The following is a 14,609-nucleotide window of genomic DNA, read 5'->3' as shown; positions in this document are numbered from 1 at the left end:
CCAGCACACTGGTGGGCTCATTGTTTTGCTGGAGGGTGAGGGGAATTTTCAAAGTCAGCTTTCAAGATGTGACTGAGAACGCCTGGCGGTCCCTGAGGTTGGGAATGGAGTGACTCCTCAGTCTCCAGGATGGAGAGTAACCCAAGAGCAGCTCAGCCCGGCACACACTCAGCCTGGCACACGCTCAGCCTGGCACACACTCAGCCCGGCACACACTCAGCCTGGCACACGCTCAGCCTGGCACACGCTCAGCCTGGCACATACTCAGCCTGGCACACGCTCAGCCTGGCACATACTCAGACTGGCACATGCTCAGCCAGGTATATGCTCAGCCTGGCACACGCTCAGACTGGCACATGCTCAGTTCAGCAAATGCACTGCCCAGCACATGCTCAGCACGGCATTCGCTCAGCCTGGCACATACTCAGCCTGGCACACGCTCAGCCCGGCACATACTCAGACTGGCACATGCTCAGCCAGGCACATGCTCAGCCCGGCACACGCTCAGCCTGGCACACACTCAGCCTGGCACATGCTCAGCCTGGCACATGCTCAGTTCAGCAAATGCACTGCCCAGCACACGCTCAGCCTGGCACACGCTCAGACTGGCACACACTCAGCCTGGCACATGCTCAGCCTGGCACATGCTCAGTCCAGCAAATGCACAGCCCGGCACACGCTCAGCCCGGCACATGCTCAGTCCAGCAAATGCACAGCCCAGCACACGCTCAGCCCAGCACACGCTCAGCCCAGCACACGCTCAGCCTGGCACACACTCAGTCCAGCAAATGCACAGCCCAGCACACGCTCAGCCCAGCACACGCTCAGCCCAGCACACGCTCAGCCCGGCACATGCTCAGCCTGGCACATGCTCAGTCCAGCACACGCTCAGCCTGGCACATGCTCAGTTCAGCACACGCTCAGTCCAGCAAATGCACAGCCCAGCAAATGCACAGCCCAGCACACGCTCAGCCCGGCACATGCTCAGCTTGGCACACACTCAGCCTGGCACACGCTCAGTCCAGCAAATCACAGCCCAGCACACGCTCAGCCCAGATGGTGTGCCCACACAGCTCAGCCTGGTGCTATGGTGCTGAGCCACGTGAGCAAGACAGGTTCTCCTTCTTGCCTTTCTTGCTTGGATGTGAATTACACAGGTTACTCAGTGTTTTTTTCCTTTACTTAGAAACTCATAGTCATATTATGTACTAACTGGTGTTTTCTTTTCAAAAACATGTCCTTATTTTATTTGAGAGGCAGAGTTAAGAAAGTTTTTCCATCTGTCCACTGGCTCACTCCCCAGTGGCCGCAGTGATCAGGGCTGGGCCAGCTTGCCACCAGCAGGAGCTTCTTCCTGGTCTCCCAGTGGGTGCCAAGACCCGAGCCCTGGGCCCTCTGCTGCCTCACAGGTGCCTTCGCAGCGAGCTGGCTCCGAAGCAGAGAAGCGTCACGCTGCCGCTCCTCTAGGCTGTGCGTGCCGTGCTTGGTGGTTTAACTAGCTGCACTGCACGCCAGCCCCTTGCAGGGACATTGTCTCTGGGCCGTGACACATGTGGGACATGAATGAGCTGCTCAGGAGGTGTTACCTCCCTGTGCATGTGGAACTCCATGGAGTGAAGGCAGCCAGGCAGTTCCCCTGTAGTCAGCACGTGGATCATGTGGACTGACTGTGCCGTGGTGGCTGCGTGGCAAATAGCACCACAGCGTCTTCTGTTAGAATCAGTGTGAGTGGAGCCTTTGTGGGGGAAGTGGACATGGAGGATGCTGAGGAAGGAGTGGGCACCCTAGCGTGATCTGTGGCTCCCCCTCTGCGTGGCCAGGGGTGGGGTCCCAGGGACTGCCTAGACCCCGCCTCCGGCGTGCCTCTGCCGTGGGCTTGGTGCTGGATGGCGGGCATCCCTGCCCCCATGGTGTCTCTGGCGTGAACCTTGGTGAACATTCTGGGAATGCTGCTGCCATGGCCCCCCACATCAGGGGCCACGTCCTGTGCCGTGTGTCCAGGGGCAGAGCCATCAAGTCCAACCGCGAGCCACAGGGGGGTCAGGAGCTGCAGACAGCACGGGGAGTCGAGTGTGAGTGCAGAACCTGAACTTTCTGGCCTCTTTGGCTCCTGGTCTGCGTCTCCAGCCTGCCCACTGCTCCGGGCACGTGTGTCCCAGGGACCCAGCTCCATGGCCCAGCTGGGGCTCCACTGGCGGGCCACTGACTGGAGTGTGTGTTACCTTGCCTGTGTGCTGAGCTTGGTTTGTATCTATAAGTTTATTTCATGTTTTTTGAGAGGCCATAAAACTGAATTATATAGAATCCTGCAAGAGTGGGAAGGATCTTAGAGTGGACTGGGAAAGCCATTGTCTGAAGTAACTCATTTAAGAAAACATTGAGTCTCCACTGTCCACTGCTGGTGTAGGGTGTGATGACACGGAGGACAGCCAGAAAGCCACGTGTGGGAAGGAAAGATGCACGCGACCCTTGCCATATTTCCCATCAGAGCCCAGCAGGCAGGCCTGCCTGTGTGAGCCCCGGTTCCCAGAGGTGTGAGCCAGCAGAGAGCATGGGGCAGACCGGGCTGCAGGGTGACCAGCGTCACACTGGGTTAGGGGACTGAAGGGTCCAGTGCAGGTCATGTTGGAGGGACGTGCCCGGCTGTGAAAAGGAAGAGAAGGGAGGTGGGCAGAAGGAGGCCTGGGCTGCCAGCCAATGCCATGGGCTGGGTTGTGGAGGGGATAGTGGCTGCGTGCCAGTGAGGGTGTTCAGAAGTTGGGGACATAGAAGTGTGGGTCTCAACCCTCGGTACCTCTAAACACACGCGTGCTGGTGTGAGAACATGGCCTTCCCACAGACACACGCGTGCTGGTGTGAGAACACGGCCTTCCCACAGACACACGCGTGCTGGTGTGAGAACACGGCCTTCCCACAGACACACGCGTGCTGGTGTGAGAACACGGCCTTCCCACAGACACACGCGTGCTGGTGTGAGAACACGGCCTTCCCACAGACACACGCGTGCTGGTGTGAGAACACGGCCTTCCCACAGACACACGCGTGCTGGTGTGAGAACACGGCCTTCCCACAGACACACGCGTGCTGGTGTGAGAACACGGCCTTCCCACAGACACACGCGTGCTGGTGTGAGAACACGGCCTTCCCACAGACACACGCGTGCTGGTGTGAGAACACGGCCTTCCCACAGACACACGCGTGCTGGTGTGAGAACACGGCCTTCCCACAGACACACGCGTGCTGGTGTGAGAACACGGCCTTCCCACAGACACACGCGTGCTGGTGTGAGAACACGGCCTTCCCACAGACACACGCGTGCTGGTGTGAGAACACGGCCTTCCCACAGACACACGCGTGCTGGTGTGAGAACACGGCCTTCCCACAGACACACGCATGCTGGTGTGAGAACACGGCCTTCCCACAGACACACGTGCGTGACAGATCCTCCTCTGGCTTGAACAGTTCGAGGGTGTGGAGGCAGCTCCCAGGAGCCGGCCTTGGACCTGCTTCTCTCACGATCACTGTGGACTGTGTGCGCCTGCGTGGGTGGTTTCCCGTTCTGAGGAGCCCGTGCGCCAGTGAGAAGGCCCACGGAGGCTCGCGGCCGCCCCCCGCGCTGTTAGCGGTGTGAGCGTGCGCTCTGGGCAGCTCCGTTTCCCTCCAAGTGCGAGCTTCATCCTGTGCGCACGCCCCGTCAAGGCTCCTGCCACAATCCCACGGTTTACTGAATCAGCACCACGGCATTTACATATAACTTAGATGAGTGTGTTCGTGGAAGCGTGGGAGAGAAGTCACGCAGGATTAGCCCGTCTCACCGCAGGAGCCGCGAGGTGCCAGCCAGGGCTCTGCTGGGGAGCCCGTTGGAGGGGGTCCTGGAGCGACCACCCCCCCGCCCCCAGGAAGCCGTGCCCGCCCATGGCAATCCTTCACCAACCACAGGTCTCCAATTGTGTGCCACTGTGCCGCAAATGGCGTCATCACAGACCAATCCCTAGTTTGAGAATTCCAGAGTTCAGCGAGGTCAAATGTTTAATTGAAACGGAATATTTCAGCTGAATTGCCGGCGCCCGACTTCAATATTCTGGAAGTACTAATAAGTACATTAAAAGACTGTTAGCGGAGCGCTTCCCGGCGAAGAGTGATTGTCCAAGGCCCAGCGTTAGCTCACTCCGCCAAGCACAGGGATGGCGCTTCAAGCTAATTAAATGCCATGCATTTCTGATGGCACTGAACAATATGTGGTTAATTATTATGATGCAGGGTTTGTTCTACGGTATTAATTATGACAGACTCATTTGGCTCTGTGGGTGGGGGTGCGCGTGCTGCCGAGGCGCAGGCCTGTCTCTCCTTGTAATGGGGGTTCACCCAAAGCAACCAGGGAGCTGGGCGGGGACACGGCAGCTTCGGGGTCCAACGTTATGCCAAACAGACATGCAGCTTAGGGAGTCCTCGCTGCTTACGCCCTCGGTGGGAGCAAGGGGGTCCCGTGAAAGGCAGGAGCCGTGGGCTGGGCCTGCTCAGTGGCCCCGTTCACGGCCTCTGGCAGGGTCGAGGGGAAGTGTGTGTCCCTGAACACAGGCCGGATGGCAAGACCAGGGCTGCAGCGGGGCTTGGGACATCACAGTCATGAAAAGCTTTGGAAAAATCTCTGTATTTGAGGAACTTGGGGAATCAGGTGGACAGAATCCCACTGACTGGCTCCCTTCTCAAATGCGGACAGCAGACCGGGCTGGGCCACCCTGAATGGGCTCGCTCCTGTGGACGGCAGGAAGTCAGGGACTTGAGCCATGGGGGTGTGCATAAGCAGGTACCCGGAGCTGGCGTTGCAGTGGGGCTGGGCCCTGGCCATGCTGAGGCAGGCGGCTGCTGGGAGCCGGGGCTGGTAGTGGGAGCCTGGAGCTGGGACTTGGAGCTGGGAGGTGGGAGTCAGAGCCGGCAGTGGGGGCTGCAGGGGGAGGGTTCTCACAGGAGGGTGTGCTCAGGTTCAGCAGGGGTGCCGGGCATGGGAGCTGCATGCTATGGAGAGCCAGAGGGTGTGCTCAATGAAGCAGCTGTGCTGGTACCTCCCTCCGCTTCCCCCAAAGCCCCTGGGACTTGTTCACCAGAGCTTGTTGGAGGCACGGGCCACACTGCTGGTCCTGTAGCCCTGTTCCAGGGTAGCCGACCAGGGAACTAGGCCAGTGTCAAGGGGCCAGGGCCAGGCGGATGAGGGAACGAGCAGAAGATGCCAGCCTCCGAGGCCTTGGGGCTAGGCAAGGAGCCAGGCTGGAGGCAGCCGCACCCTGAGCCGTGCCCGTATGCTGGCAGACTCCCTTGGTTTAGGTGTTAGGCCCAGGAAGGAGATGGCAGCAGAAGGGGGCGGTGCCCACGCCTCAGCCGTCGCGGGGGCAACAGCTTGTACTTTCTGAGTGTAGGCTTGTGCTGGGACACGGTGCTATGATGCCCGGTGCAGGAGTGCCAGGGGTGGAGAGGGTACTGCACGCGGCTCTCTGCTCCCTTACCGCGTGGGGTATGGGCACACCCAGGCAACCACCCGGGCTGCCCGGGAGCTGGCGCTCCCCTTGCTGTGTAACTGCTCAACTCCTCGTCCCAGGCAACAGTTGCTCATGTGCTGATGCGCGCAGCACCACGGCATCCGGAGACGCGCCTGATGGTTCAGGATGCCATGGGGAGAGTGCTCCCTGCGCCCCGTATGGTTGGAGGAAATTACTGCTGTTAGGCGGCGGTGCAGGTAGGCCCAGCGTGCGGCCCAGATGCACGTCAGCTGCAGCGTGCGCCTGTTCAATCGCCTGGCACAGTCGGAAACCCCATCATTGATAAGTTCTGGAAATGAGCAGCAGAATCCAGCTTTTACTGTGCGCGGTAATGCGCCATTTGTACAATCCAGGTTTACCTCTAAACTATTAATAGTTAACTCCGACCCATCCCCTCTGGTGCTAATTACCAGCGAGGGAGGAGGAGGGATGCCAATTTAGAGGGGCACGTTCGTCTTCCAAGTACACTGGTTGAGGGGAGTTGTCTGCGGCAACCGATGTGGGAAGCGATGACGGCTTTTTCCCTCTGCCTCTTGCCGCCTTACAGGCCCAGCAAACAACACAGCGAGCATTTCCAAAGCCTTCCACGACAGCGGTGGGCACAGGAGATGGAGGAAGCTGTGCACTGTGGGGAGGGGAAGCGGGGTGTTCCCAAAGATCTCAGTGCAATGCTTGGGCTGTTCCCGGTGAGCCCCGCACCCCTGCCTGGACCTCGCTGTGGGGAGGGGCAGTCACCCCGTGCACTTGCAGAGTGTCACCCAAGGGGACCTGCAGCCCAAGGCAGAGAACAGCCTGTGTGTCTGTCAGACATAGGAATGCCCAGGGACATGCAGGGACTACTGCAGAACTCGGGGCTGGTGGGCACTGGGGCCTGGTGCCTGTGCACGTGGATTCCTGCGGCTTTGGCTGGGAGGAGCCAGGGCCCCTTCATGCCCACGGTGCCCGACCTACCGCTCTCAGCTGCTGCGGTTCACGGAGCATGTGCTCCCCATGCAGGTGCCAGCCAGGGAAGGGCCGTGTCAGGGGTGAGCTCAGCCTGAGGTCTCGTGGGAGTGTTGGCTGGGCAGGCCCGGCCCTCTCCCCACCCCAGACTCTGACACCCCCGCAGCCAGCTTCCAGCAGACAGGGCGCAAACGGGGCCGCCCAAAGCTGCCTGTTGACTTCCCAACTCTGGGACCAAATCTGCTGTGTCCTTCCCAGGCAACTCCTCCCAGGAGCTGCGCCTGAAGGGTGAGCAGCTGATTGCCTGCGTGCACCTGTATCGGGTGGCACCTGGCACACTCCAGGAAGTGTCTCAGTGCCTGTGGTTGCCATTGGAGGTGAGGAAGGGAGAGCCTGGTGGACCTCCAAGGGGGACAGGCTCCGATTTCAACCCTGGCCACAGCCTGATACACCCTGGCCACAGCTGCTCCCATCATCTCATGCTGTGGGAGCCGGGGCAGCCCCAGGACATGAGGCAAAGGAGGCCAGGTCTCCCGGGACTCCCACGAGGGCTCCTTGGGATGGGCGTGCTGGCTTTAGGAGAAGCTCAGCTCACCAAGGGAATGCTGAGCAAGCTGAAGACAGACGGGAGCTCTGGATCCAGGACAGGCTGCTGGGGCACAGGAAGTGGATTCATTTTCAGGGAGTGGGCCGGAAGCGGGTGAGCCGGAAGCCCAGGTGTCAAGGCTTCTCCTTGGGTGGGCTGTGGAGAGGCCAAATTTCTTGTTTTGGCTTTAAGAGAAGTTTTGTGCAGAGCAGTAGCAGGCTCCATGCAGGTACATCTGTTGGAGTGTTCTGTCTGAGCTATGAGGCCCCTGCGCAGGAGGCGTGGGTGCCCGAGGCCCCTGCGCAGCAGGCATGGGTGCAGTGGCCTAGCGCCACCGAGTCCGTGGACACAGCCCATTGCTCTGCATGCAGCCTTGCTGGCCCACCGTCACGTCCTATCTGTGACGGCGATCGTCTGTGTCACAGCTTTCTGGATGTCCCCTAAGGTGTTCTCTGATCCCTGCCTGGTCCGGGAGGAAGTGCCTTATGTTTCCCGCAGCCAGACACATTACAATAAATTTGCTTTCTCGGCACCATGGAATTGGAAACCTATAAGACGGCGAATAAGAAAACTGATACCACTGCTTATCTGTCCGCGAGCTTGTGGCGTTAGGGAGCCCAGTAATTGAAAAATGGATAGCGTTGATATTTGAACCTTTTCATAGAACCTTTGAAGTGTAAGCCTTTTGGGGAATAAATTGCTTTTTGTAACGAGAACAATGTCAGATCCCATGTTTAGAAGCTACACACTTAATTCATTTTCAGATGGGGAGACTGTGTTGTCTTGTTGGGGGAAAACACTGCAAAATGGATTAAGCTTCACCCTGGAGGGATGATAACCCAGTACAGCTGTCTGCGGGCCGTGCTGTGCTAGTCACGCAGCATGCGCGGCCTTCCAGCCGGCAGCGGCACCAGCGTCTGCCCAGGTGCCCCTGGGGCACGCGGGGTCCTGGCCGCCTCTCACTGAAGGACATGCTTGGACCTGGCCAGTCAGTGCTGCTTGTTTAGCATGCAAGAAAAGAGCCGTGGTGGGCAGGCACCCCTTGCTGCGGGAGCTGCAGGAACAGGGCCCCACCGGGAAACTAATGCTGGCGGAAGGGCGGGTTGGCACATGGCTCAGAATGCGGGAGCGAGCAAGCAGTAGGCATAGCTGCATCTGTGCCATGCAGCATGGTCACCCTCCCCTGGGCAGAGGAGACTGCCAAGGCCTTCAGTGAGAACAAAGGGCAACACGCGGTACCCTCTTTGCTGCTGACTCCTTGGGAACAGAGCGCTGTGGTCCGTCCTCCTGCCTCTGCCAGTCCTCCTGCCTCTGCCAGTCCTCCTGCCTCTGCCAGTCCTGCTCGGAAGGCTCTGGACAGTGCCACTCAAGACCACCCGACCCTGACACGTCTCCTTCTGTTTAAACATGAGAATGTTCATTTTTCACACTTTATTTCATCGAAAGAGAGGGAGAGACGAGATCCTCCACCTGTGGCTAGTCCCTTGAAGGCCTGCTGCAGCCCAGGAGCCGGGCCCCCCACCCAAGCCCCTGGTGATGGCAGGAATGTGTGCTTGATTGATCATCACTGTCCCGGGGCCAGGTGTCCTGGGCAGTGTCCTGCTGACTGCGCCAGTCACCTGGTCCCATCGCATTTCTTTTCTTCTAACGATACAGGTGCACGCAGGCAATCAGCTGCCCACCCTTCAGGCGCAGCTCCTGGGAGGAGTTGCCTGGGAAGGACACAGCAGATTTGGTCCCAGAGTTGGGAAGTCAACAGGCAGCTTTGGGCAGCCCCGTTTGCGCCCTGTCTGCTGGAAGCTAGCTGCGGGGGTGTCAGAGTCTGGGGTAGGGGGTGGCCGGGCCTGCCCAGCCAACACTCCCACAAAGGGTAGAATTATAGATAAAAGAAGAGACAGAGAGAAAGATCTTCCATCTACTGGCTCAATCCCCAAGTGGCCACATTGGCCTGGGCTGGGCTGTTCCAAAGCCAGGAGCCAGGAACTTCCTCTGGGTTTCACGTGTGACTGTGGGGGCTCAAACACTTGGGCCAGCCTCCGCTGCTTTCCTAGGCCATAAGCAGGGAACTGGATAACAAATGGAGCAGCCAGGACGTGAACCATGACCACTTGGGTTGCTGGCACTGGAGGAGGAGGACTGGCTTGCTGAGCCATCGCGTGCTGCTTAAGGCTGTGTGGCTTGCACATGTTGTGGCTGGAAGCGCATGGCGCCTGGCAGTCTGTGGAATTGCACCCCTTGACACATGCCCCATCATGTTTCTTTGGGCCTACACAACAGATGGCCCTGGGAGAATCCAGGATGCAGAACCAGAGAGCACTCCGAACCTGTTCCCAGGGTACACAATATCCATCTGGGTTTCTCCCCAGGCCTCTCACGGCCCCTGCCCTTCCCACTGGTCAGCTGATGGGCAGTAGCCCTTCCTGGGAGGCTGCCTGAGATGGGCAGTGGCTGTCGGGGGAACCCAGGGGAAGGCCCGGAAGGGAGGCAGCTTCCCGCTCTGCTGCCCCTCATGGGCAGCTGCTGTTGACTGCTGTGGCTGCCATGGTGATGTGGTGATGCAGGGAGCCACATGGTCAGGGTGGAGGTCCTCCCCGGCCACTGGGCCCTGTTTGTGGGTATGAAGAGTTGAAGGCACCATGGCCGTCAGGCTGTGCTGGTGAAGCCCCTGCAGGGTACCGCTGGCTGCTGCCGAGGCCCAGCTTCCTCTGCCTGCTCACTGCTTGCTGTCTCCTGCTTCTGCTTCAGACAGTGGGACAGCATAGCCGAAAGCCCCAACGCTGGTGGATCAAGCACCCATGCTCTTACTGCCTACAAAAGATATCAGTTACACAAGTGGGGCACCTGGGCATGCCCATCGGCGTGTGGCATCTCTACCTTTCAGTCGTACATGTGGCCACTCAGGGGACTGAAGAGGCAGGCAGCAGCGTCTTGGGTCTGATGGCCATGATTGGAGTGACCCCCATGGTCCCTGGCATCACTAGGGGTAGGAGCTGCTGCTCCACGGGACTGGGGAGACTATTGCCAGTGGCCAGCTGTACCTGGGAGGCCTGGTGTGTGTGGCCAGAGGGCCACCTGGGGACCAGCTGCCTCTGGCTGGTGCTGTTTGGTGAGGGGCACCGGAGTGCCGTGGGTACGTGCCCTCACTGGACTCTGTTCTGCTTCCTCTGCCTTTTCCCAGCTTTGAACTGAGCCTCAGGTGGCCAGCCAAGTCACGCTGGGGATAACCCTGTGTTAGGAGCCTCTGTCCAGCGCTGCCCCACTGCTGTCATTCTCCTTAGCCTGTGTGATGCCTTGTGGCACCTGGCTTCTGATGCAAGTGGTTCAGTGGCCTTTTTAACTCACAGTGTTTGCTCCTCAAAGCATGCCCTGGACACCTTGTTCTCAGTTAAGGGGAGAACCATCACGCTATATGAGGGCAAGTGGCTGAGCCCAGCTTGCTTCCAGGGACCTGGACCCCAGCTTCACGGCCTTGTGGGCACCAAGGGACTCCAAATGAACCTCCTAGGGCCTCCGCTTCCACAGTGGCCACAACAACGAAGGTGTCTACTTCCCATGGTGGTGAGGAACCTGGAAGTGATGCCCAAAGATGGAGCTGCCTCTGCCCTCGCGGCTGAGACGGCCCTTGGAAAACGGCACTGGCCTCCCTCCCATGGCTACTGGACATTTTCACCAGCACCACGGAGCTCTGCTCTGCACAGCCCAGTGTGCGGTGTTCACCTGCCAGCAGGCACTGGGGCCCCCTCACTCAGCCATGACTCTGCACTCTGGACTGGAACCCCCATGCAGGTGCAGTGGAATGCCCATTGGATTAGTGAGTGGCTGGTATCTGGAGCAGCTGCCCTTACAGAAGCCGTCTTCCTGCTGTGCACGTGCAGCGGGCATGGCTAGGCGGGGCCACCTGGGTCCACAGCTGATGTTCAGAGGACTAGGAGGGCAGCCTTGGTGCCATGTGTCTGCACCTCACCTCACTGTGTGCAGATTCCAATGGAGGAAAGGATGCAGCTTTTTGCATGAAATGTTTTGAAGATATTCCTTGGCTTGCTTTTAATTATTCTTTCTTATTTTGAAATAAGTGCAGGTTCATCAGGTTCATCAGAAGCTTTGGACAGTGCGGTGCCCTTCCTTGTGTCTCCCCCCTGACAACAATGGGTATCCTGGCTGGGCAGCAGGTGATCATGTGCAGGCCTGGGCCTCAGAGCCATCCAGCAAGTCTCCCGGGGTCTCAGTGGCTGCTCAGGGTGTGTAGACCTATGCAGTTGTTTCACGGGGAGATTTGTGTGTCATGTGTGTGTCTACATGCCACAGATATAGGTTTGCATCATGTGTGTAGATTACATCACATGTGTGGGTTGTGTGTCATTCGCCATCATGTGTAAATTTGTGTCCATCACATGTGGATTTCCATTGTGGAATTTAGTGTCTATCACATGTGTAGATCTCTGTCATGTGTGTAGATCTCTGTCACGTGTGTAGATCTCTGTCACGCGTGTAGCTCTCTGTCACATGGGTAGATCTCTCTGTCATGTGTATAGATGTCTGTCACGTGTGCAGATCTCTCTGTCATGTGTTTAGATGTCTGTCATGTGTGTAGATCTCTCTGTCATGTGTGTAAATCTCTCTGTCATGTGTGTAGATGTCTGTCACGTGTGTAGATCTCTCTGTCATGTGTGTAGATCTCTGTCACGTGTGCAGATCTCTGTCACGTGTGCAGATCTCTGTCACGTGTGCAGATCTCTGTCACGTGTGTAGATCTCTGTCACGTGTGTAGATCTCTGTCACGTGTGTAGCTCTCTGTCACATGTGTAGCTCTCTGTCACATGTGTAGATCTCTCTGTCATGTGTATAGATGTCTGTCACGTGTGCAGATCTCTGTCATGTGTTTAGATGTCTGTCATGTGTGTAGATGTCTGTCACATGTGTAGATCTCTCTGTCATGTGTATATATCTCTGTCACGTGTGTAGATCTCTCTGTCATGTGTGTAAATCTGTCACATGTGCAGATCTCTGTCATGTGTATAGATGTCTGTCATGTGTGTAGATGTCTGTTTCGTGTGTAGATCTCTGTCACATGTGTAAATCTCTCTGTCATGTGTGTATATGTCACGTGTGTAGAGCTCTCTGTCATGTGTATAGATGTCTGTCACATGTGTAGATGTCTGTTTCGTGTGTAGATCTCTCGTGTGTAAATCTCTGTCATGTGTGTAATCTCTGTCACGTGTGTAGAGCTCTCTGTCATGCGTGTAGATCTGTCACGTGTGTAGGTCTCTCTGCTGTCCACATCAGAATGCCAGGGTGAGGCCCAGGGCAGCTCCTGCTGACACCTCCTGGCGGAAGCATGACCTACCTAGGTCTGGCAGGTGTGGCACTAGATGCTGGGCTCTGCCCCCTACCAGGCTGAGCTCCTGGCTCCTGGCCTCAGTCCTAGCACCTGACAACAGGTGAGGCGTGAACCAGCAGATGGCTCCTTGTCTGACTTCATCGGTCTGTCTATGCATCTCCATTTTGCAAACAAATAAGATAGAAATAAATTTAAAATCAAAAGAATACATAGATATAAAATCCTATATTTTCATTGCCTGGTAATAGCTTCTAACGTATAAAGAGAAATAGCAATGCAATGTTTACAACTTTACAATCATAGAATAATTTCCCATTGTTTCATTAACCAATAGGTAGAATAGAAGAAAATAGTTACCCAGAGAAAATTTAAGTAACAATCAAATTTGAATTAATAAATATGACTAGAGTTATACTGAACAATTGGAGCACTAATTTTATTCAGGACCACATACTGTCTTCAGAAAATGGATCATGTAGTGGGCTGGCAGAGAACTATCAACAGCTGCCAAAGAACTTAGAAAATCATCCTAAACACAGCAAAGTCACAGCTCCACACGACACATGAGTCCACCAAAGCATCAGCGAGTGCAGCTGTGTGAACTGAGAGTGCCCTGCGCCCTGAGGGGTGCTGGCTGGGCGTCACAACAGGGCTGTGTGCTGGGCTGTGTGTGCATGACGCTGTGTGTGTATGATGCTGTGTGTCCCGGGCTTTGTGTGCTGAGTTGTGTGTGCTGGGCTGTGTGTGCATGACGCTGTGTGTGTGCTGAGCTGTGTGTGTCTGGGCTGTGTGTGCATGACGCTGTGTGTGTGCTGAGCTGTGTGTGTCCTGAGCTGTGTGCTGACGACCTCCAGCACTGCTGAAGGCATTCTACACCCTCAGTCCTGGCCAGCCCCGTGCCCTCAGCAGGCAGACTCCCAGTCCTGGTGAGCTTCCCCCCAACAGCAGAGGGAGATCAGAGACCTGTACATGCCTCTGTGTGTGTGAGGAGGTGGTACCGCGAGCAGCAGGAGGTGTAGGGCTCCTCAAGCTGCTGGTGGAGAAGAGATGGGCTGAGTTTCTCTGTGCAGCCGCCGGGCTGAGCTCTCCTCAGTCCAGGCTGTGCAGGGTGGCTGGGCCCAGCACCCACAGCCCGCTTACAGCCTTTGGAGCAGGAAGGCCAGCAGGAGTGTGTCACTGTGTCCTCGACCAATGCCAGGATTTTTTAGGGGGTTAATGATACAGAGAAAGGTCAGGGCGATTATTCAGGGAAAAATTGTATTTGCCGGAACTTTATCGTTTCCCTTCAGAAACACGACTTATTTATGACATAAGTCATTTTAGGGCCGTTGATAGAAGTTATTTCTCTTTTATGACACTTGTGCCTTCGTGTAAAATTGTGCCATAAATGATATTGACAGTGTCACGCGGAGCTGCTGTCTTCTTTGTTTGTTGTAAAACTTTGTAACCCTGTGGTTTGAAGAGCTGAAGTTGCAGCCGCTGGCGTGAGGGCTGCCAGGTTCTGGGGTGCGTGGAAGAGGCCAGCGGCCCTGGGAGCATGAGGCGTCCACAGGTCCAGGCTGTTCCATCTGGGGCACACCGCACAGGGCTGGGTCTTCATGCAGAGACCCAAGTCTGTGAGCCCCTGGCACAAACACATCTCCAGCACGGCTGCACTGAGAACTGGGGCCAGCCCACTGGCCGAACCTCTGGGCTCCCGTCAGCACGCTGGGCTTGACCAAGCTGCACTCCCACCCCTCCGTCTCCTCCAGGCACTGGGGTGGGAGCCCCAGGACATGCCATGGTGACCCAGACCCATGCCTTGGGCTCATTCATGTGCCTACATTTCCTTATCAGCTGTGACTTGTGTCAGGGTCCAAGCTTCAGCACTTTACTGGTCCAGGGTAAACGTGTCTGAGCAAAGCGTAGCTGGCTCCCGGCAGGTGCCTCTACCAGGGGCTCCTGGACACATGTGGTGCCAGGCCCCGGGTTTACCTGCTGCTGTGTGTTTCATGGAACTGCACCTTCCAGCCTAGCTACTCACCCAACACGCAGGCAGACGTGAAGGAAGGTGGTTCCTGCCGAATCCAGCCCCTAAAGGGCCCTGGGCACGCCCCTAGGGGGGCTAGAAGGTGGGAATCCATCCTGGGAGAGGGAGAAAGAGGAGACAGAGGTGAGGGGAGGGAGTGGGGAGAGAGGAGAGTGACAAATACAGAAGAGGAAGCTGGAC

This window comes from Ochotona curzoniae, unplaced genomic scaffold (genome assembly GCF_017591425.1).
Source record: "Ochotona curzoniae isolate NIBS_2020 unplaced genomic scaffold, NIBS_Ocur_1.0 contig_43, whole genome shotgun sequence".
NCBI lineage: Eukaryota > Metazoa > Chordata > Mammalia > Lagomorpha > Ochotonidae > Ochotona > Ochotona curzoniae.
The sequence above is the reverse complement of the archived record's forward strand: the minus strand, read 5'-3'. Positions refer to the sequence as shown.